This window comes from Procambarus clarkii, chromosome 28, assembly GCF_040958095.1.
Source record: "Procambarus clarkii isolate CNS0578487 chromosome 28, FALCON_Pclarkii_2.0, whole genome shotgun sequence".
Classification (NCBI taxonomy): domain Eukaryota; kingdom Metazoa; phylum Arthropoda; class Malacostraca; order Decapoda; family Cambaridae; genus Procambarus; species Procambarus clarkii.
This window is the reverse complement of record NC_091177.1, coordinates 25,141,962-25,164,279: the sequence shown is the minus strand read 5'-3', so window position 1 is coordinate 25,164,279 and position 22,318 is coordinate 25,141,962. Positions and strand designations below refer to the sequence as shown.

The window sequence follows — 22,318 nt, the reverse complement described above, 5'->3', positions numbered from 1 at the left end:
ACACACACACACGTTCTGGACAGGGAAATCGTGCCTAACAAACCTTCTGGAATTCTATGACAAAATAACGAGGATAAGACAGGACAGAGATGGTTGGGCAGACTGCATATTTCTGGACTGCCAAAAAGCCTTTGATACAGTACCGCACATGAGACTGCTATTCAAGCTCGAGAGGCAGCGTTGGTGGGGGGAAAGGTCCTAGCATGGATAAGGAACTACCTAACAGGAAGGAGCCAAAGAGTTACGGTAAGGGGCGAGAAGTCTGACTGGCGAACAGTAACAAGTGGAGTACCACAAGCATCGGTGCTGGGACCAATTCTATTTTTTGTATATGTTAACGACATATTTACATGCGTAGAGTCCTACATGTCGATGTTTGCGGATGATGCAAAGTTGATGAGAAGAGTTGACAGATGAGGATTGCAGGATCCTCCAAGAGGACCTGAACAGGTTGCAGAGATGGTCAGAGAAATGGCTACTGGAAATCAACACGAGCAAATGTAAAGTTATGGAAATGGGACTAGGAGATAGGAGACCAAAGGGACAGTACACAATGAAGGGGAACAGCCTACCTTTGACGACGTGCGAAAGAGACCTGGGGGAGGACGTAACACCTAATCTATCTCCTGAGGCACATATAAATATAATAACGACAGCAGCGTACTCTACACTGGCAAAAGTTAGAACATCATTCAGAAACCTAAGTAAGGAGGCATTTAGGGCGCTTTACACTGCCTACGGGAGGCCAGTCTTAGAGTATGCCGCCTCATCATGGAGTCCCCGTCTGAAGAAGCATATAATGAAACTGGAAAAGGTTCAGAGGTTTGCAACGAGACTCGTCCCAGAGCTACGAGGGATGGGGTATGAAAAGCGCCTGAGGGAACTGTGCCTTACGACACTAGAAAGAAGAAGAGTGAGGGGCGACATGATAGAAACGTATAAGATACTCAGAGGGATTGACAGAGTGGACATAGACGAAATGTTCACACGGAATTGTAACAGAACGAGGGGACATGGATGGAAGCTTGAAACTCAGATGAGTCACAGAGATGTTAGGAAGTTTTCTTTTAGCGTGAGAGTAGTGGGAAAATGGAATGCACTTCAGGAACAGGTTGTGGAAGCAAATACTATTCATAATTTTAAAACCAGGTATGATAGGGAAATGGGACAGGAGTCATTGCTGTAAACAACCGATGCTCGATAGGCGGGATCCAAGAGTCAATGCTCGATCCTGCAGACACAACTAGGTGAGTACACACACACACACACAAACACACACAAACACACACACACACAAACACACACATTGGATTGGAGAACTGGAATTGGAAACAAACATGGCAGAGAGCAGACGTAACACAGAGGGAGGAAGAGGACAAAATGTCTCGCTTGAGGAGGCACTCGTTCAAATGTTGAGTGAAATCAGGGTGGAACTATAGGTAATGAGGGAAAATGTAGCCAACCTGCAGGATGAACTGATTGTGGCAAATGAGGAGATTAAAAGCCTGAAAGAGAATCCCCATTATCAGCCACGAACCAGCCCTCAGGAAGATGGTAATGTATCTATAGAAGGGACTTCTACAACACAACCCTCATTTGCAGACATACTTAGAACGACCCCAGAAGTTGCCTCTGCAGTACAGGAAATTGCCATAAAGTTGCTACTTCTCAGGAAGCAGCAAAATGCACTAGCCGACTGATTGAGAGGAAAAGATAAATAGTCGTAAATGGTATTAAGGGGCAAATAGGGGCTACTCCAAGGGTGAGGAGAGATATGGACAAATCCACAGTCAAAGAAATCCATAAAGGAGTACAGATGGAGGGGGAAGAACTGAATATAGAAAAGGTTTTTAGGCTTGGCCGGTACAACAAGGACAAAGATCGATTGATAAAAGTGGTTTTCAAAAAGCGAGAACACAAAAGAGGAAATTTTAGCAAAGAAGATCAGTCTACTCAAGGTGCTGAGGTTCAAAAACATATTGCTGCAGAGGGATATGACCAGGGAGGAGAGACATAGGGAAGGAAGGGAGAGACAGCAAGGAACGAGCGCAAGGAGAGGGAAAGGAATCAGGGAACCACAACCCAGAAAACTACGACCCCAGAAGGGAGTAGGGGAACCCTCCAAAGACAATTCAACATCCCCAGTGGGAGGAGGATCACACTTATTCCAACCAATAGAAGCCCTACCTTCTGCAGCCCATACACTACTCCCCCACTCTAAGCCCTCCCTTCTCCCCCACCCCCCTATCCCCTTCCTCCTCCCCCACCCCCCCCCAAGCCCTCCCTTCTCCCCCAACCCCCAAGCCCTCTCTCCTCCCCCTCTCCCCCAAACCCTTCCTTCTCCCCCCCCAAACCCTCCTTTCTCCCCCACCCTCCAAGACCCTTCTTCCCCCCCAAATCACCCCTTCTTCTCCCCATCCCCCCAAGCCCTCCCTTCTCCCTCACCCTTCCAAGCTCTCACTTTGCCCCTACCCTATCCAAACCAGATCCTCCCAGCTCTCCCCCCCCCCCACAACCCAGGTCCCCCCTCACTCTCAGCTCCCCTCAAGACCCAGGACCCCCCCCCCCCTTCCTCCTCCCCATCCCAGAACCTCCATATTTTCCTACTCCAGTGGAAACAACAGCAACTGTGGATGGACAGAAAAGAGTCAGCTTCAAAGTGATGTACACGAACATAGATGGGATTACAAGCAAGGCGAGGGAATTTAGGGAAAGAGCACAAGAAGTAAACACAGATGTAAATGGAATCACAGAAACAATACTCTCAGGAATCATAACAAATGCTGTGTTCCCCCAGGATTACACTGTAATAAGGATAGAGAGGGAGGGAAGGGGAGGAAGCAGAGTGGCCCTATTCATGAGAAAAGAATCCAAGGAGATGGTTATCCCAGGCTGTGAAGGGTTTAGAGACTACACATCAGGCACCATGATGATGGGAGGACCTAGAGTAGTAGTTGCGGTGATATATAACCCTCCACCAAATGACAGAAGACCCAGGCAAGAGTATGACAGAGACAGCATGGCAGTTAATAACATAATTGAGAGGGCAGCCTCTGCTGCCTGTAGAAATCGATCGGAAGGATAGACTGAGAGAACAAGGAACCGCATGGAGGAGAGGATACATGGTGAGCCAAACAAGTGGAGGTGGCGACAAGAAGCTTTCTAAGCCAACATGTCAGGGATCCCACTAGGATGAGGGGAAACTATGAGCCAGCGAGACTCTACCTAGTCTTCACTCTGAATGACTCCGACATAATGGAAATTGACTTCGAGGCCCCAGTAGGAGTAAGCGATTACAGTGTACTGACGTTTGAGTATCTGGTCGAAGAATGGCTAAAGTACTCGAGAAAGGGAACTGAAAGCAAAAGGCTAGCATTCCATAAGGGAAATTACGAGGAGATAAGAAAATATCTAACGGATGTAACATGGGAATCAGAGATAAGGGGAAAGACGTCCAAAGGCATGATGGAATACCTCACGCAGAAGTGCAAGGAGGCAGCAGAAAAGTTTATCTCGGCCTAAAAGGTAAAAACTGAAATGCAGATGAGAAACACATGGTTTAATCAGAGATGTAAGCTAGCTAAGGAACAAAGTAAAAGAGCATGGAGAAACTATAGAAATAACCGGACACTTGAGAGCAGAGATGGTTACCAGAGAGCCAGGAATGAATACATCAGGGGGAAAAGAGAGGCAGAAGGGCAATATGAAAACGACATAGCAAGTAAGGCTAAGACCCAGCCCAAATTGCTGCACAGGCACATCAGGAGAAAGACAACAGTGTTGAACAGGTAATGAAACTGAGGATAGGGGCAGACAGATTCACTACAAATGACAAAGAAGTGTGCGAGGAATTCAATATGAAATTCTAGGAAGTCTTCACATTAGAGCAAGGAGAAGTTCCAGAGATATGAGAAGGAATAATTAACCAGGCACCACTAGACGAATTTGAGATTACCAGTGGAGATGTAGGGAAACTTTTGCTAGAGTTGGATGTGACAAAGGCTATAGGCCAGGATGGAATATCACCATGAATACTATAGGAAGGAGCAGAAGCACTGTGCCTGCCACTCTCCATGGTGTATAACAAATCACTGTTAACAGGTGAACTGCCAGAAATTTGGAAGGCGGCAAACGTGGTCCCGATATACAAGAAGGGGAATAGACAGGTGGCACTGAACTACACGCCAGTGTTCCTAATTTGCTTACCATGCAAACTAATGAAGAAAAAAACTAGTTGAACATCTGGAGCGAAGGAACTTTGTGCCACAACACCTACATGGTTTCAGGGATGGCAATTCATGCCTCACAGGATTAATTGAATTCTACGATCAGGCAACAAGAATCAGGCAGGAAAGAGAGGGGTGGGAACCTGCATATTTTTGGATTGCCAGAAAACCTTTGACACAGTGCAACACCAGAGACTAAAGCTGGAGGTGCAGGCAGGAGTGAAAGAGAAGGTACTCCATTGGATAAGGGAGTACCTAAGTAACAGAAGGCAGCGAGTCACTGTAAGGGGTGACGTATCAGATTGGTGTGACGTAACCAGTGGGGTACATCAGGGTCCAGTCCTTGGACCCATACTGTTTCTTATATATGTAAATGATCTTCCAGATGGTATAGAATCATTCCTCTCATTGTTTGCTGATGATGCACAAATTATGAGGATTAAAATGGAGGAACCTGTGTAAGGAATCATTCAGAACCTTGTATACCACAGTTGTAAGAACAATCCTAGAGTATGCGGCCCCAGCATGGAGCCCGTATCTTATCAAGCACAGGGCGAAGCTTGAAAAAGTTCAGAGATATGCCACTAGGCTAGTCCCAGAACTAAGAGGCCTGAGTTACGAAGAAAGACTGCGAGAAATGCACTTGACACTAGAAGACAGAAGAATAAGGGGAGACATGATCACTACTTACAAAATTCTCAGAGGAATTGACAGGGGTAGACAAGGATAAACTATTCAACACTGGTGGAATGCGAACAAGGGGACACAGGTAAAAAGTGAGTACCCAAATGAGCCACAGGGGCGTTTGAAAAACTTTTTCAGTGTCAGAGTAGTTAACAGGGGGAATACATTTGGCAGTGATGTGGGAGAGGCTGACTCCATACACAGTTTTAAACGTAGATATGATAGAGCCCAGTAGGCTCAGGAATCTGTACACCAGTTCATTGACAGTTGAGAGGCGGGACCAAAGAGCCAAAGCTCAACCCCCGCAAGCACAAATAGGTGAGTAAATAGATGAGTAAACATGCATAAACACAAAGAATTTTTACAACAAGGGGCATGTGCACATAGAAACACAGGTGGAAATTGAGTGCCTATATGAGCCACAGAGATATTAGAAAGAACTTTTTTAGTGTCAGAGCAGTTGACATCGAAATTCATAAGGAAGTGAGGAGGTGGACGCAGACTCCACACACAGTTTCAAATGAAGATATAATAGAGACTAATAGGCTCGGGAACCTGTACATCAGTTGATTAACAGTTGAGAGGCGGGACCAAAGAGCCAGAGCTCAAAACCCAGAAGCACAACTAGCAAAAATGATGTATTTAGCATATATAAGATCTCTGATAGACTATCATGCACCAGCTTTAGTCCTACAAAATGGAAAACTATTGATAGACTGGAAAAAATGCAAAATGAAGCACTCAGAATTTTACTTGCCTGTCCTAGAACTACCAAAGTTCTCAACATATGGAAAGAATTTAATATACCTAGTATTCGAGATAGAATATTTGAAATTAATCTTATGATGGGACTAAAGCTTCTGCGTGATAACAAAAACAACATTGTGTCAGTTGAACTGTTAGAACACATACGAAATGGTACCAGCGAGTCTAAATGGATTCAAAGAACAGCAACTCATATTAAAATGATGGGACTGCACGATGTATATACAGATGAAAGAGTACAGCACTTCCTTCCACCCTGGAAGATAGTACCTTTTGACATCCTAACATCCTGACCCCTGCATACCCCAACAAGAAACTAATCACAAACAACCCTCATGCTCAGCGTGCTGCTAAATTAAGCACCATAGAACTCATTCACTATATACTAGCTGAAAACAACATAGCACAGACCATATACACTGACGGATCACTCAATACAGCCACAGGGAGGGCAGGAAGTGCTGTTGTTGCTCATCAGCCCGATGGCAGCACAATTCAAAGGAATATCCGAATTAGTAACTGGGCATCCACAATGCGAGTTTTTTTTTTTTTTTTTTTTTTTTTTTACATGCAAGCATGCAAGATAAAGACAATAAATACAATAAAATATCAGAGAAACCAAAAACAAAATACAGAAGCTACCGGCCAGAAGGACCGACAGCACAGGACAATAATTAGCAAAAATGGAGGAACAGCATACATCAAGACAAATTAAAGAACAAAAACAATAACAAACAAGCAAATAATGTAAGCAAATAAACAAAAACAAACACCGGCCAGAAGGACGGACAACAAAACACATCAAAATTTAGAAAATGAAACATAACACAAGACAATGCACACACAAACAAATCAAAAATATAAACAAAAGGAAAATTAAAAAGAAAACACAATACAACAAGGTAAAACATGAAGAGAATACACACTCTGCAAAACACCGGCCAATCAGCGGACATACTTGCCCGGGAACAAAGCCCGGGGGAAACGCACATTGAACGCCTCCCAACGTAACCATCCCCAAGGGGATGGGGCCTCGTAGCCTGGTGGATAGCGCGCAGGACTCGTAGTTCTGTGGCGCGGGTTCGATTCCCGCACGAGGCAGAAACAAATGGGCAAAGTTTCTTTCATCCTGAATGCCCCTGTTACCTAGCAGTAAATAGGTACCTGGGAGTTAGTCAGCTGTCACGGGCTGCTTCCTGGGGGTGGAGGCCTGGTCGAGGACCGGGCCGCGGGGACACTAAAGCCCCGAAATCATCTCAAGATAAGGGTGTTGTACACCCACCGGGGACGCCATGTCATCCGGAACCCTAGCTACAAACACTCGCAAGCAGGGGACCCAAATGGTATCACTCGTGACGCGAGTCACTGCCACAATCCCCCACATCAAGGGAACACCCCCACCATGAAATTCCCCCGGCTCGTATTTCAGCAGTAACTCAGCAATCGCCGACCAGTGACTCGGTGGCCCCACCGACGCCGGCAACACGTCTCCCAGGTCCCCAACACACACCCTCACAAGAGGGGGCTGGACATAGGACACCACCACCGGGGCACCAGCAGCCACGGGCACACCACCAGACGACTGCAGAGGACCAGGGCGGCGCGCATCCTTCCTTAAAGTCACAACCAGGCCACGCCCAGCACCAGCAACCACCCCATCCCTGGGAGCGGGAGCCACCACCTCCCACTGCGGAGAATTCCCAGGCGGAGAAGGAATGGAAGGCACCCCCCGAGACCTGGGCACCAGCATCAGCAGGCACATGAACCTCTGCCACCACCAACCGTGGAGACAGCGACACATCCGGTTCCACACCGTCAACACCCAAGGACCCACAGTCACCGAATTCCCGAACATCGGCCCAGGCAGACGACGAACGCCTGGAACGCTTGGGCTCCGGCCGGAGATCGTCAGAGCCGGAAGTGGACCCAAAAACACGGGTCCCACCAGCTGGACGAACCGACGCCCGACGCAGAACGGCAGCAGCCTCCACCACAGGGGGAACTGGCCCACACACAGCAGGAGGCTCCGCAGCCACCCCAGCACCCAGCACATCCGGGACCCGAGGCAAGAACACAGGGCCAAGCGCAGCAGCCGAAGACGAGGGAGAAGGTGGCGGCGCGTCACAATGATCACGAGGAAGGCCGTCAGGAGCAGCGGAGACAGTGACAGGAGCACGTAGACCAACCGATGGCATTGCAAGACCCGGAGGAGAGTCTGTAACAACCGGAGGGACGTCCGGCGACGTAGGGAGAGCCGCATCCGCTAACTGAACGCTCACCTCTTCATCCCCGGAGACCCCCTCCAGAGGGAGCGGAGGGAAATCTTCATCCCAGAACAAGTTGACTGGAGCAACCGGATCCGCAGTGCATCCGGCAGCCTGATGCCCCAACATGCCACACCGGAAACAAGTACGGGGTTGCCGGGCATAATATACCCGCACGTAGTACCCTAAAAGTCGGACAGAGGATGGAATGTCCGACCTCAGGCGCATCCCGAGGGAACGAATGTTTGTCTTCAACCCCGCATATTTTCCAGAAGACAGCTTGTGCATCCTCACACTGACGACGGAGCCAAATCTCTGGAAGAAACGCCGGAGAAGGGACTCGGGGAATTCCATGGGGGCCCCATGGACGCTTACATACGTCACGGCACCACTCCGATCAGATATGGCCACAGTGTCAGTGCCATCCAACAACTTCAAGGTACGGCCCTCGTACCGCCGGAGAAATTTACGGTATGCCTCCTCACCCACAAACTTGATGATCACCAGATGTCACCAGCTCAACCCCGTAGACCTCCTCGACCGGGACATGTAGCACGTCACACATGACCTGCTCAATGAGAGGATACCCTGCACGGCAGGTAAACTCCAAACCCACGGAGTTTACCCTCTCAACAGCGGGAAGATGGCCGCTCATCGTAAAAGCACCACGTCAACACCAGGCAGGGACAGCAGGGAGGGTAGAGACACCCACCCCCTGCCGGCGAAAACTGCAACCACCCCAAACTGCCGGAGCGTCAGACGACACGTCCTCACCGCTCGGCAGCTCAGGAGCAACTCGGCAAGTTGAGTTGGTAGCAATACAGGTAGCACTCGTAATTATAGACAATACTGAAGTAGACAGCTTAATTATTTCCGACTCCCTTTCCTCACTACGAGCAATAAACAGTTTGCAATCAAGTAATAACGTGCTTATCTTGGAAGCAAGACGTAGATATATAAGAATCCTTAACAAAAGGTTAAATATAAAAATGTTGTGGATTCCTTCTCACATTTGCCTGCCGGAACATGACAAAGTTGACGTCCTTGCTAAGGCTGCAGTAAATAAAGATAGTATTGAACGGAATCTGGAGTTATCAAATAGGTCCCTTAAAAGTGTCATTAGACGAGAACTCCTGGATGAATTTGAAGAAAGTAGAACAGTGCAAACTGGAACTAGCAGGTCCATTGTTCATCACAATGATGAAATGTGTGAAGCAAAACATGTGTATGGGGCAAGTAACAAAGTAAGTTGACTAACAGATGTTATCACAGCTCGTATAAGACTTGGCTACAAGTATCTCTGGCAGTTCGGCTTGTATAGGGATCTAGATGAAGTAAAGTGTAAAGTGTGTGGACAAAGACAGGGACACACTTGAACACTATATCTTGGACTCTATAAAATGGAGCCATTTAGAGATAAATCTAAGCTCACCCTGTATGATATGGCAACCTATCTTATTACTATGGATAAATTACCTGAAATCCTTGCACTGTATCCATATTTCGCTTCCAGTAGATAAACGACATATGAGATTAAATAAAAGTAGTGTATTGTGAAGACTAATAATAAACAGAAGCTCTCCTATGACTCAGTAATATCTCCATTGGTCAATCTATTATGTATTAGCGATATGACCTACCATTAATGTATAATGACTTACTGTAAATATATTGCTCTTGAAATAGCCCTTTCTCTGTAACTAGCTGACATTGTAACTATAAGGTGTGAATGATAGATGAAATTGTTTATGTAATAATCTAAGATGAGGTCTGATAAAGACCTTTTGTGCCCTCTGTAATGCTTTTTGCGCTACCGCTCACAGGATGAGTATGGGGTGCACAATAAGAAAGAAAAGAGAAAGCGCACGTTTCTAATATGTTTAATTTCACAATGCTTGTGGGTATACAATATTTTTGTTGTTCCATTGTCTGTGGAGATATAGAGATTGCCTGGTTTGCCGACTCTAGAACATGCAACATATAATTGTCCATGTGAGAAGCAATCCGTGTCTAGAAATAAACTGCACAATTCTAAAGATTGACCCTGAGCTTTGTTGATGGTGATTGCAAACGCCAATCGAATTGGAAATTACAATCTCTTAAATTGAAATGGAATATCTGTTGGAATCATAGGAATGCAAGGAATGAGAACATCTTCACCTTCGAAATGTTATGTCAAGATTGTTGCTTCTACGACGTCGCTGATTTTTTTTTTTTTTACTGCAAGATGCGTGGCGTTACAAAGTTTTGGCTGGTTGATATTTCGCAACATGATAATTGGCAAGCCGATTTTCAGTTGCCTTATGTGTGGTGGTATCCCTGGCAGATCGAGTAAATTCGAAAATCCTGTTGGATAATTAACCGCTTCATGTGCTTCCTCAACAGTGTCGACGGACTTGTATGTGACTGACTCGCTTTGTATGTTAGACTGAATAATATTGTTAAGGTCGTAGACGTCTTTGTTCTTGGCCGCAAGAATAGCTCGTTCATTCAGACAATCGTGATTCATATAATTGGATTGAATATTGAGAAAACCTTTTTCAACTTATTCTTCTTTCGACGTCACTAATTTGCAAAAGTTATGAGACAATGAAATTCGTCCTGAGGTCAGATCAACCGACACGTTCACGTTCCCAATTTCCAGAAATTGATGTGAGAATATCTCAGCTGATGGATCGTTTTGCAGTAGCTACATAACTACTTGCATATATGTAGTTAATTTAAATGTCTACGTTGCGCCACAAAGCAGAGTATTTCAGGCCGGCATTTATTTCGTCCACTGGTGTCGATCAAGGAATTACAGGTAATGTTTGGCAGAAATCTACTGCAAGCAATATTAACGCGTTCACAAATGGTCTGATGTTTCTACGCAAATCTTGTAATGATCGATCAAGAGCCTCGAGCGATTTTTTTGCCGTGCATTGTGCATTCATACCAAACAATAAGTTTGCCTTTCTGCAATACTTTTCCCTGGTCTGACGCGTTGGAAGTGTTGCACGTGGGAGTTTCAATGAATTGCATGTTCAATGGTGATTTCAAAGCCGACGTAGCAGTTCATCCACCTGGTAGCAATGTCGCAGCAATTCCGGACGATGCAAAAGGTAAGGTTTGCCATTTTGGGATCGAAATGCTGCCAGAATTAATCTAATTAGAAATGTTTTACCAGTTCCTCCTGGAGCAATTAAGAAGATTTCTCCAAACCCATTATTGACAGTTTGAAATATTTGATTGTAAATGCCTTTTCGCTCAAGCGTTAACTTAGGAATATTTGATTAAACATACGACAACAGATCACCCGTGTAATAATTTTGTTCATGACGCAATTCTACATCGAACGAAGCAGCAGCAGATCGATTCGATGATGGCAGGACCGGGCCGCGGGGACACTAAAACGCCCCGAAATCATCTCAAGATAGGCACTTCCGAATAAAGCAATGTTTTGGCAAACGCGTCATTTTGACATAACGTGAAGAACGCAGTTAACGCTGTAGCCGGTAGATTCATAGCTGTTTGTTGAACATTTGCAGCTGTGAAATAAACGTGTTGTCCATTTTCATGTTTTTAAAACAAAAACAAAAACAAAAATACTAACGAAATAATTCAATTCAAATGCAGATCAATCGACACAGCTCAATTTCACCACCAATTGCACTGAAAAATAAAAACAGTTAAAAGAACGAAATGAAAAAAATTAAAAAAGGAACAAATAAGCTATACCCACGAAATGAACGGTATGGAAAACAACACAGCTCAATTCCAGTGCAATGTCACACAAAATAACTAAATCAAAATTAAAATGAATAAAAATCTATGAAAATTCAATTTATCAATGCAATCGGAAACATTGATATGGAATCGTAACATATTTTGCATAGCTTGTGTTTGGTCTTACGTGCAACAGATGGTGCTGTTTAAAAAAACCGCATGGTTTTACCTGTCACAGGTGTGGCATCAACATATTAGTTATATAAAAACACGCATGTATGCGAATGAAACGTTGTGTCAAAATTTCAAAGCAATCGGTGAAGAACTTTTGGGGATTAGAGCGTGTGTTGCTCCTGCATCCTACAGATGGCTCTGTTTCTCAAAAAAACGTTTTTTCCTATCACAGGTGAGGCATGTATGTAATAGATATATAAAAACACTCGCCTGTTTATATGCAACGTCGTGCCAAAATTTCAAAGAAATCCATAAAGCGGTTTCGAAGTTTTCCCTCACATGAAAAACACCGTTTTTCAAAAAAGCATGTTTTTTTTCCCGTCACAGACGTGATATCGATACAATATGTATATAAAAACCCGCTCGGATGCGAATGGAACGCTGTGTGAAAGTTTCAAAGCAATCGGTGAAGAACTTTCGGAGATTAGCGATTTTGAACAAACGAACATTTTCATTTTTATTTATACAGATTCTTTCATTCCATCGCTGACAGCATTTACCTAACACCATTTCTAGTTCACATGTCTTCTCAATTTAGTTTCACAGTAAACGTTGTACTTTAAACACTTTCCATAAAGGTTTTTACCACTTCCAACCTCTATTGTTTAGCATTTATTCCTATAACATTCAAAACAGCCCCCTCCCCCCCCCCAAAAAAAAATAATAAAAAATAAAAAAACATTGTTTTTGAGCTGGTGCCGATCCCAGATCTTATGCCATATGAAGAGAAGAATTTTAAGTTGTTAATGCTAAAGTAAACAATTTATTTCATGATAGAAAATATGAACTATTTATATAGGGTAATTTATTGGATAATTTGTGAACATTTGGTGAGAGGATAATTATTCTTGTTTTCCCATGTTCATCGAAAATGATGCATTACTGAAGAGTAATAACGAACTGAATAAGTATATTACATCAGGTTATAAAAATCATACCTCTCGCTGAAGACGGGCACCAGAGGGTGGCCTCGGGAGCAGGCTATGGGGAACATCACGGGCAGGACCTCCTCACGTGCCAGATAAAAGTCACACTGACCTGCAGGAGCACAAATTTGTAAACAAAAATTGTTTCGTCAAGTCATTCCTTCGATGATCTTATGATATACATATGAATTAAAAAGTAGAGTTTATCCGAATACCATGAAAAAGGGTCTTGCTGCGTAAACAAGCCAGTGCGTTGTGAATTTTCGTGTTAACACACTCTTCACAATAAAACATAGGAAAGGATAGAATATAGCAAAAGACCAATTGGTCCAACCGTAGTAACTCCAGTTCATGTCCACCCAAACTCATTCTTAAATACGTCTGACCTACACTTGAAACAATTAAATTATCATATATTTCTTAAATTACCTGGTAATCTCTACCATTAATTAGCAATCTTGGTTTCAAACTAGTATTGACCAAGGTCTTTCTTATATCTAGACTTATCCAATTTATTTTCATTGCATAAGGTTCTCATATGTGATCATATATTTAATACCTTATTAATATTCCCCTTGTTTGGCCCATTCATCCACAGAATGTGCATCTGAATCAAGTCACCTTAATTATTTGCCTTTCTAAATAATGTAAATTAAGATTTTTCAGTCTCACCTCGAATTGACATTATTTAATTAGTTGGATTAACTATGTCATCCTTCGTTGATGCCTTCAATTGAATTTATGTCCTTTCGATAGTATGATGACCATAATTTAAATGCATAATCTAAATGGGGCCTAACAAGAGGAAGATATTGGTGAAGTATATTGTTAGGGGTTTTTGTTGCTATCACTTCTAAAATATGTCTTAGTACTCCTGTTTTCCTTATTTCGAACATTAATGCATTGATGTTCCCAGTGTGAGAGTGTGTTACCTGGAACTTCGATTATGTTTTGATTCTAATAATGGAAGGTGGTGTGAGGAAACTATGTGGAGCTCTGAGGACAGAGTTGGATTCTCTGTGGGAGGAGCTAAGACTCCTCTAAGACTTAAGAAGACTCTGACAAGGCGGCCTACTGCTATCCTAAAGATCTCCAACTCATTCTCCCCGCTGGAAGACGATACTGCAGTTCACCCGAAAGGCAAGGCAATGAAATGAACACCGGTAAAGCAAGTGGGTAAACGAATTTGTAGTTAATGGTGATTCTTAGGTGAGGTTTTTGGATAGAGCGTTTTGTGCTAGAGACAGGGGGGAACAAGTTATGGGTTTGCTATCCGGTAGCATAAATTGGGGACATTGTAAAAACTAGATATGCTCTAGATATTTCATCCAATAGATGCTTTGTTTCCATTCTGTCTAAATTTGGTGGCCTATATATATCTCCTATTATAAGATTATTTGCTTTTTCGTTTAATTCTAGCCAAATTGTTTCTGTGTGTGGCTCAGTTTTGATTCCCTCTTTGAGACTACATTTCAAATTTTCCCTAACATATATGGTTACTCCCCTAGATTACTACTCCAGGTTACTTGTAGGTCTTGAGATGGTTTCCATTTGTTGTTCAATTACTGGTTTGAGCCTCTGTGAGTCACATGCTGATTTTTTAACTGATAATCCTTCAATGATTATCTTTAGACTCGATTCTTCCCATGAAGGTGGCTGCCGAAAGTGTTGATATGGTCTATCTTCCCCTTTGTTTTTAATAGTCCATTTCAAGTCCACTTTAGAATCCTGACCAGATTATTCTTCCATGCACTTGTTCCATATTGAACGTTTCTGTGCGTTTCTGTGTTTCTGTAACGCTGTCTATGTTATCTTTGACAGTCTGGCGGTGGTTCCAACAAGTTTTGCTGTTTTGGTGGCTATCCTTTGTTTGATCCGGTTTTCTAAGGCTGGTAAGTTGGTTTTAATTCTTAGATTCTCTCTACGCGTCCATAGGTGCTCCCAGCATTGTTCTGAGAGCATCATTTTGAGAAACTTCCAGTTTCTCCCATTGGTTATCATTGAGGGATGTAAGAGCAGGAGCAGCATAGTCAGTGAGTGAACTAACGGCTTGAACTTAGTACATTTTGAGTACTGGTAGAGATGCACCATCTCTAAGATTTGTCTGGGAGCGCAAAGCGGAGTTTATGGCTTTATAACGTTCCCGAAGATATTAAATTTCTTGAGTGAATTTCCACTGGCTGTCTGTTATGATTCCTAGATATTGAAAAGAGGTATCCCACTCAATTTCATGTTTTTGTATTGCGAGTCTGATGTTTGAGTTCTCATTTTAACGGCCATTACTTTGGTTTTATTTCAGTTTATTTTCACTGCTATGCGTTCCGCTTCTCTGCTGATAATATCTAGGCATTTTTGTGCATGGTTTGTTGCTCCTTTGCCGTTGATGATGACCACAAAGTCGTCTGCATAGTTAAGCATTTTGACTTTTGGTAATTTGAGCTTCATGAATTGTTCCATGAGACAGTTGAAGAGGAAGGGGTTTAGTATTCCTCGCTGCAGAGTCTCATTTTCCAGCTTTTTTGAGGAGTATGTTATTCCTTGGAATTTGACTTTAGCTCTTCGGTTAAGCAGGCTTCCTTTGGTAAAGGCAAGAGCATCCCCTATGATTTCCTTATACACAAGGCAGCACAGTGTTGCTGGAGCATTGGCTAACTCGAAGGTTTTTTCTAGGTCTTTAAGATTAAGGATTCCGGGTTTGGCATTTAATTGATCAAGGAGGAAGGCAATGCATTCTGTGGTTCCAACACCTTTTCTATAAGCAAACATATTTTGGTGCAGTGGAATGGGTTTCCAGTCAATTCAATTAAGAGCCATTCTTTCTGCAGTTTTGGTCAGACAGCTTGTTAATGAGATGGGTCTTGAATTTCCTGGGTCTTTGGGTTTAGAATGGGAATTATAATTGCACTATTCCAAGAGAGTGGTCGAGTTCTTGTCTCTCATACTCTATTGATGAGATTCAAGATGGCTCTCTTCATCCTTTTCTCCTAACTTGGCCAGCATGTTGTAAGGGATTTTGTCCTCGCCTGGAGCTGTGTTTTTAGTTTTCTTTGTACCTCTTCTGAGTTCTTTCAGATTGAAAGATTGGTCTAGTTCGTCAGGTAAGGCTAAAGCATTATCAATTTTTTTCCATCTTGCTGTTTGAAGTCTTTGTTGGTGAGTCAGAGTTGCTTGAGGCAGTTGAATGGAACTGGTTCTTGAGGCAAATAGATTTGCTTGCCTTTCTGCTTCTTGCTCTGGGTGAACACGATGGGGCAAAGCAGGAGGCGATTTTCCTTTGGCCTTATTGATCTGCCTCCAGATATCACCTAGAGACGTATGCTGATTTAGCTTGGTTCACCACTTGTGCCAATTTTCCTCTATGATTTTTGCTGTTTCTTCATGCACATGATCTCGGACAGCTGTAAGAAGTCCTAGATTAGCTTCGGTCCTATCTCTTTTGAAATTCTTTCGTGCACCATTTAGTCTGTTATGGAATTTTTTGATCCTATCACAGTAATACCAATGGTCCTTATGTTGTTGGATAATTGATTTCCTCTTGGGGATGGCGTGATTTTCTGCTCTATGTATTGCATTTACTAAATTTGTTTCCATTTCGTCAGTGTTGTCAGGAGGAGTGTAGTTTTGGTGCCAAGTTTCAAGAGATTCCTGAAACTTCGTCCAATCTGCTTTGATAAAGTCCCATCCGGGCTCGGGAGATGGAAGTCTGGGAGGTAGTGCTATGTTAATAACTGTTTTTGTAGCAAAGTGGTCACTAGTCAGAACATGGTCAACTGACCAATGACTCAACTCATAAATACTGGTGGAGACAAACGTGAGGTCCAGCCTCCCCCACCAATATGGGTTGGTTCCGCCGAGTTAAGCAGACTGATTTCAGGCACTTCATGCAAAAGGTGTTCAATATGTCTTCTGTTGGCGTCGGTTCCTGGTGAATCAAGTAGTAATTCACTATGAGCGTTGAAGTTACCTGAGATGATAGTAAGTGTGACGACTGCTATTTCAAAGATTGCAGAGAGATTCATATCGTGTTCTCTATGTCTCCTGTATACATTGAAGATGGACAGCATTGAGTACCTCATAATAAGATTAACTTCCATATTTCGACGTTCTTTCCACAGTTAGGCAGGTCTGTTATTGCTGTGGCATTGATATGATTTCTTACTAGTATTGAAGTGCCTCTGATGCCACCTTGTGCATTTGGGCAGTGGAAACCTTGATATCCTGGGATATTGATATTTATTTCAGTCCTGGTGAGTGTTTCTTGAAGTAAAACAACATCAATGTTGTCCTTGAGAAGCACTGCTCTCAGTGTTTGTGCTTTATTTTTGAATCCTTGAATATTCCATTGTATAATCTTGAGATTGTCCATTATTCTGATAGAGTTGAACCCATTGAATTCATGGTGGTCTCTAAAGAGCTGATTTCCCCGACGGCTTGTGTCTTCTGGGTTGGAGTGAAGACTGCCATTGGGTTTATTACATTTCCTTCCTTGACTGTGGGTTGGTATGTTCCAGTGCTTGGAATGCTTTGTCAAGCATCTTGCTGAAGGTCTCTGTTAGGGAGGCAATAACCATTGTAACTGTAGTCACTTGATATGCCTTTGGCTGCCTTTCTTTTTTTTTTTGGTAGGTGAGGACTCTTGGTTGGGCCCTAGCATCTTTGCTGCATCCAGCTACTGGGGCATTTGATGATGTAGGAGGCATCATTCGTGCTTGGAATGTCTTGGAGGCAATAGCACTATGTATTCATTCTGCTGCCCTGATCTGTTCGGTTGTTGTTGCCTTGTGGAGAAGTGTTTTGTTTCTCGAGTTATTGGAGGCCCTGTTCTTGCTCAGACTGGAAGGAACAACTTTAGTCTGTTGCTGATTTGTATTTTCATTTATTCGGACTTGCTGAGGACTTCCACTGACTTTTTACTTAGGGTCTGGTCGATTGTGGTATTGGAGTTGTGACTTTGGGTTGCTGGGTAGATCCAAAGGCTTGTATTCTTTTCACCCTTTCTGGACATCGTTTGTTCCTGGCATGATGTGTATCCCCGCAGTTGGGACATTTTGCTCTTGTTGGTTTGCCTTTTTTATGCAGATTTTTAGATGGCAGTGTTGTGTAGCTCGCTGCATACTCCACATCTTTCTGGGCCTCTGCAGCCATCTTTATGGTGACCGGAGCGCTTACATCTGTAACAGCTCATGGGCTCTGGATTGTACAGCCTTAGCCTGAATTGGCCATAGATCCCAACATTCGGAGTGTTGATTTATTGGGTGGATATAAATAGGATCTGCCTCGTATGGGCCAATAGGCAATCTGCAGTTACCCTGATTGTTATGTTATTTTTATGTACTAATGATTCCTATATTCCCAATGATTCAGTTCCGACAAAACATTCCTTAAAATGAGTAAAGGATGCAAGAAGCATATCAAGCAATCTAATGTATAAGGAATACAATAAACGAACGAAGCATAAACCAGTAACACGGCAGGGTGGACACGGAGAACTTCCAAAACAAGTTATGCCACATCATCGTGGACTCTTCATAAGCTTTTGGTTCTTTCTCAAACGATATACTGCTCCCAGCTAGCATTCCCATTCACAGGTGACGAAATAATAATAATAAAAAATGTAAAGATGCATATTGCTTATTTTTAATCAATAAAAATTCATGTTCATAAAAGGTATTGATCTACTGTGGACATCAGATGTCGACGACTATGAACATCAGATGTGGACGACTATGAACATCAGATGTGGACTACTGTGAACATCAGTCTGGGAGACTGTGAAGATCATATGTGGGCGAATGTGAACATCAGATGTGGGAGACTGTGAACATCAGAAATTGGCGACTGTTAACATCACACGTGAGGCGACTGTGAACATCTGATGTAGCTACTGTGAACATCAGATGTGGGCGACTGTGAACATCAGATGTGGACGACTGTGAACATCAGATGTGGGCTACTGTGAACATCAGTCTGGGAGACTGTGAAGATCATATGTGGGCGAATGTGAACATCAGATGTGGGAGACTGTGAACATCAGATATTGGCGACTGTTAACATCACACGTGAAGCGACTGTGAACATCTGATGTAGCTACTGTGAACATCAGATGTGGGCGACTGTGAACATCAGATGTGGGCGACTGTGAACATCAGATGTGGGCGACTGTGAACATCAGATGTGGGCGACTGTGAACATCAGATGTGGGCGACTGTGAACATCAGATGTGGGCGACTGTGAACATCAGATATTAGCGACTGGGAACATCACACGTGGGGCGACTGTGAACATCTGATGTAGCGACTGTCAACATTAGATGTGGGCGACTGTGAACATCAGATGTGGGCGACTGTGAACATCAATTGTGGCAACTGTGAACATCAGATGTGGTGACTGTGAATATCTGATGCAGCAACTGTGAACACCTGATGTGTGCGACTGTGAACATCTGATGTGGACGACTGTGAACATCAGATGTGGCGACTGTTACATCTGATGTAGCGACTGTGAACTTCAGATGTGGCGACTGTGAAAATTTGATGTAGCAAATGTGAACCTCTGATTTTTGCGACTGTGAACATCAGATGTGGATGACGGTGATTATCTGATTTAGGCGACGGTGATAATCAGATGTAGACGACTGTGAACATCAGATATAACGACTGTGAACATCTGATTTCTACGACTGTGATTATCAAATGTAGGCGACGGTGAATATCAGATGAACACGACTGAGAACATCATGTTGGACTCTGTGAAGATCAAATGTGGGCGACTGTACAGAATACCCCCGTTGAAAAGCAGAGGTGCAACAGGTACTCTGAGAGAGAACTCTATCAACATCAGAGGCCCGAGACTGTTCAACACGCTTCCACTACACATAAGGGGAATAACTGGCAGACCCCTCACAGTGTTCAAAAGGGAACTGGACAAGCACCTCCAAAGGATACCTGATCAACCGGGCTGTGACTCATACGTCAGACTGCGAGCAGCCGCGACCAACAGCCTGGTTGATTAGTCCAGCAAAAAGGAGGCGTGGTCGACGACCGGGCCGCGGGGACGCTGAGCCACGGAAGCACCTCAAGGTAACCTCAAGGAAAGGACTGTGTTAATCAAATTTAAGCGACTGTGAACATCATATCTTATCGACTGTGAACATCAAATGTGGACGACATTGAACGTCGTAAGGCGACTGTGAACATCAAATGTGGGCGATTGTGAACATCATGTATTGGCGACTGTGAACATCAGATGAACACGACTGTGAACATCCGAAGAACATAACTGTGAACATCAGATGTGGGTGACTGTGAACATCAGATGTGGGCGACTGTGAACATCAAATGTGAGCGACTGTGAACATCAGATGTGTGCGACTGTGAACATCAGATGAGAGCGACTGTGAACATCAAATGTGAGCGACAGTGAACATCAGATGTGGGCGACTGTGAACATCAGATGTGTGCGACTGTTAACATCAGATGTGGGCGACTGTGAACATCAGATGGACACGACCGTGAACATCAGATGGACACGACTGTGAACATCAGATGTGAGCGACTGTGAATATCAGATGTGAGCGACTGTGAACATCAGACGTGAGCGACTGTGAACATCAGTTGTGAGTGACTGTGAACATCAGATGTGGGCAACTGTGAACATCAGATGTGGGCAACTGTGAACATCAGATGTGAGCGACTGTAAACATCAGATGTGGGCGACTGTGAACATCAGATGTGGGCAACTGTGAATATATGATGTGGGCGACTGTGAACATATTAGAATCACGACTGAATATCTGATGTGAGCGACTGTGAACATCAGATGTGAGCGACAGAAGCATAAATTGAGACGTAGACCGTGCACAACTCCTGTCACAGGTATGCCAGTGGGTACACCTGTCACAGGTATGCGCAGGGACCACGTCTCAGGGGTGGGGGATGTCATCAGGGCACGCCCGGGTGATGTCTCGCGGCCCATTCTGTGTCGCTGGGAGTGAAAAGGAGGGGGGGGGGTGTAAGGGTAGGAGGAGTAAGTATAGCAACAGGTGTGTAAGATGAACGTGTATATAATATGACCCTAGAGATAAGCAGATGTACGTGTATAGTAAGTTAAATGAATATGTGTGGTTGGAGATGAGTAAGTGGAGAGCACGAGTACCTTCCCCCCCCCCTCACACATGAGAACACAGGCCTAGGAGACCGGGTAAATATGTTGTAAGATTAGGTTAGAGAATGTGTGGGAAGCGGAAGAGAAGTTGGCATGTGAGCGCATTAGTGGTAATGTAGGAGGCGTGTGTTAGGGAGGGAATGGTCCCCTGGACTGGGAGTCAGCTGGTCGCCGGCAGCAGCAGCAGCATCAGCCTGTCAGCTCCTCACTCTCTCTATCGTGTTTAAAAAACATCAAATATTACGGAAAGGAAAGTCTGTCCTATGTCAACAATCTGAATGTGTTGTTACTCGGCTCCATAGTGGCAGTACATCAACAACACAAGGAGTTTGTTTTCTCACACAGGGACACAAAACTTAAACAACTGTCCTTTGTCAACTCTTCCAACAGTCATTACACACAGATATGTAGACTTGACAATGTGAAGCTGTAGGGTATTTCCTCCTCCAATGGCTTCACCACCGCCAACACCACGACACAAGGAGGGGGAAAATATCTCACACACTCAAACACTCCTACAGAAGGGGTTCATTAGTTCATGTCAAATCTTAGTCTCGTGAGTGGGGAAGGGGGGGGGGGCCTGCACTTTAGTATCCCTGACGATACTGAGGAGTGTGTGAAGTATCCTCCCTCTTTATCAATAATGACCCTCCCACCCTACTCCCTCTGTCTCTCTGTCTGTCTTTCTCTATCACACTCTTACTCTCTCTCTCTCTCTCCCCGGAGATAGTGAAGGAGATACCTAAACACTTTTCCACATCTAGGGGCATGTTCCCTCTGCCACGGTCGAGACTTTACTGGTGCTTACGCTAAGGGGTGTCAATTACTACCACCAGTGCTCATGCTAGTTCCCCTTCCCTCTACATCTGCCAGTCATCAACCACTGAGTTTCTGTATTTTTCCTTGGAAAACATAACAGTTATATATAAGCAGAGAAACTGATGTAACATTGTCCAGATTAAGGAAGGCGTACACCTATCGGTTTATTCCGTGAATGTTTAAAAAAAATAATCGTCGCCAATTAGACAGCCAACTCTTAAAAAAAATCTCAATCTATAACATATTAAGGTTTTGTATCTCGTTGAGGGAAGAGTGTACCAGGGTCATAGCTATACATTCGTCTGTCCTACACATCATCCGCTGTTATTCTTGTGACATAATTTACCATAATGTATACTGTGTGTCAGTTTTATTCCTTGTAACACAATGTAACGTAATGTACAAATCATCTTTCTGCTGTCCAAAAACAAATTTCTTCTCTCCAAATAACAGGTTTTAAGAGTAACAACAGTTGTAGGTTCAATCATATTATAACAAATCCAAATCAATGTTACCGTGTGTTTTACACCTT

General features: G+C 43.7%; 1 long non-coding RNA gene across 1 annotated transcript in view; it reads right to left on the bottom strand.

Annotated features, from left to right (window-relative positions):
* The window catches only part of LOC138369533 (uncharacterized), a 47,828-nt gene extending 34,922 nt beyond the window's left edge, over window positions 1-12,906 (bottom strand). Inside the window, exon 1 of the long non-coding RNA XR_011229881.1 lies at window positions 12,817-12,906. This is a non-coding gene — a long non-coding RNA (uncharacterized lncRNA). The remainder of the gene's footprint in view (window positions 1-12,816) is intronic.
* Window positions 12,907-22,318: the final 9,412 nt, after the last annotated feature.